This window comes from Bubalus bubalis, chromosome 2 (genome assembly GCF_019923935.1).
Source record: "Bubalus bubalis isolate 160015118507 breed Murrah chromosome 2, NDDB_SH_1, whole genome shotgun sequence".
Taxonomy (NCBI): domain Eukaryota; kingdom Metazoa; phylum Chordata; class Mammalia; order Artiodactyla; family Bovidae; genus Bubalus; species Bubalus bubalis.
In genome coordinates, this window is record NC_059158.1 from 40,818,676 (window position 1) to 40,820,813 (window position 2,138).

Below are 2,138 nucleotides of genomic sequence, written 5' to 3' on the forward strand. Positions count from 1 at the left end.
TTTGGGGAGCACCAATTTTTCTGCAAGGAATGATCAGATGACTTGAAAGCTTAAGGGCACCAGGCTGGCTATCCAAACTCACTCATCGACAATAGGGATGACCTTGCCTGTGGGCCTTAATATTCCAAGTCTGTTGGCCAAGACTCCCTTTCTTATGCCCTGATAGAGCTCAGGTGTGCACTGTCAACCTAAACCTTTGTTAAGCTGCCTTTCCTTGCCCTTGCCCTTTCCTTTAAGGGATGATTTACAATCAACAACCTGAGCAAAAATCCTGTTAAATTGTTAAATCTTGTTAAATGCAGATTTGGATTTAGTAGGTCTGGGGTGGGGCCTGGGTATTTGCAGTTTTAATGGATACCAAAATACCTTCAACCTAGTCCTCTAAGCCACTGAGTCCTTCAAAAGAATGTCTTTCTTATCTCTAATCCCCATTTCTTGGTAATTTATAATTTAATATTCAGATGGGCAATGTTTCAGACCCTGGATGAGGAGCTGGCACTTTGTGGTAACTCCCTAAAGCAGCAGGGGGAGAGCTCTGAGCAGGTGGGACCCCCCACCTGGGGGTGGAAGGACTGAAGATTGACTGGCTCCAGCTTTGTGGTTTCTTGCTACTTCTCCTCACCCAGAAGCTGCAGACCAGCAACTCACCCTTCACTTTCATTTAAAGAAGGAAAATCTAATTTCCCCTTTTTACAGAGAAAGCAAAACAAAACATATGTTTTTGTGAAATGACTTATATTGAGCCTTCAAAGTCAATCCCCTCATAATTTTTAATGAAGAGTTGAATCAGTTCAGTTCAGTCGCTCAGTCCGACTCTTTGCGACCCCATGGACTGCAGCACGCCAGGCTTCCCTGTCCATCACCAGCTTCCAGAGCTTGCTCAAACTCATGTCCATCGAGTCTGTGATGCCATCCAACCATCTTATTCTCTGTCGTACCCTTCTCCTCCTGCCTTCAATCTTTCCCAGCATCAGGGTCTTTTCTAAGGAGCCAGTCCTTCACATCAGATGGCCAAAGTATTGGAGCTTCAGCTTCAGCATCAGCCTTTCCAATGAAAAGTTGAATACCATCAAGAAATTAATCACAAGTATATTATTAACACTTCTTCAACTTTTAAAAATATATGCTGCTGCTGCTGCTAAGTTGCTTCAGTCATGTCCGACTCTGTGCGACCCCATAGACGGCAGCCCACCAGGCTCCCCCGTCCCTGGGATTCTCCAGGCAAGAACACTGGAGTGGGTTGCCATTTCCTTCTCCAATGCATGAAAGTGAAAAGTGAAAGTGAAGTCGCTCAGTCCGACTCTTAGAGACCCCATGGACTGCAGCCTACCAGGCTCCTCCATCCATGGGATTTTCCAGGCAAGAGTACTAGAGTAGGGTGCCATTGCCTTCTCCAAATTATTTGAATACCCACAAGCTGATCCTTTCAACAACATTGGAAGGTAGAGTAGGCATTAGCATCTCTTTCCCAAAAAATTAATTTTGATATTTATATATCTTCAGCTGCTTTGGGTCTTAGTTATGGCACATGGGCTTAGTTGCCCTGTGGCCTTTGGGATCTTGGTTCCCAGGCCAGGGATGAAACCCACATTCCCTGCATTGCAATTAACCACTGGACCACCAGGGAAGTTCCTATTATCTCTTTTTAAATCTCCATTTTCTAGATAAAACAGCTTCAGAGAGGTCAAGTGACATATCCAGGTTCAACCAGCTCCTCAGTGAGAAAGCCTAGGTTCAGAGCTTTATTTTTCCCCTCTGTACAACATAGTGATTCAATATTTTTATACATTACAAAATGATTACCACGAAAGGTCTAGATACCATCTGTCATCATTCAGAGTTATTACAGTATTATTGACTATATTCCCTATGCTGTCCATTACATTCCTGTGACTTACTTATTTTATAACTGGAAGTTTGTACATCTTAATCTCTTTCACCTATTTAACTCAGCCTTCCATCCACCTCCCCTCTGGCAACCAACGACCAGTTTGTTCTCTGTTTCTTAGCGTCTGGATTCAAAGGTTTTAGATGCTCAGCAGGCATTCAACAACTGTCACTTTGTGTACTATCTGCCCCCATCCCTGACATGCATACCACATTTGCCCGCAAAATGGTTAAAAATTACCCAAGGACCC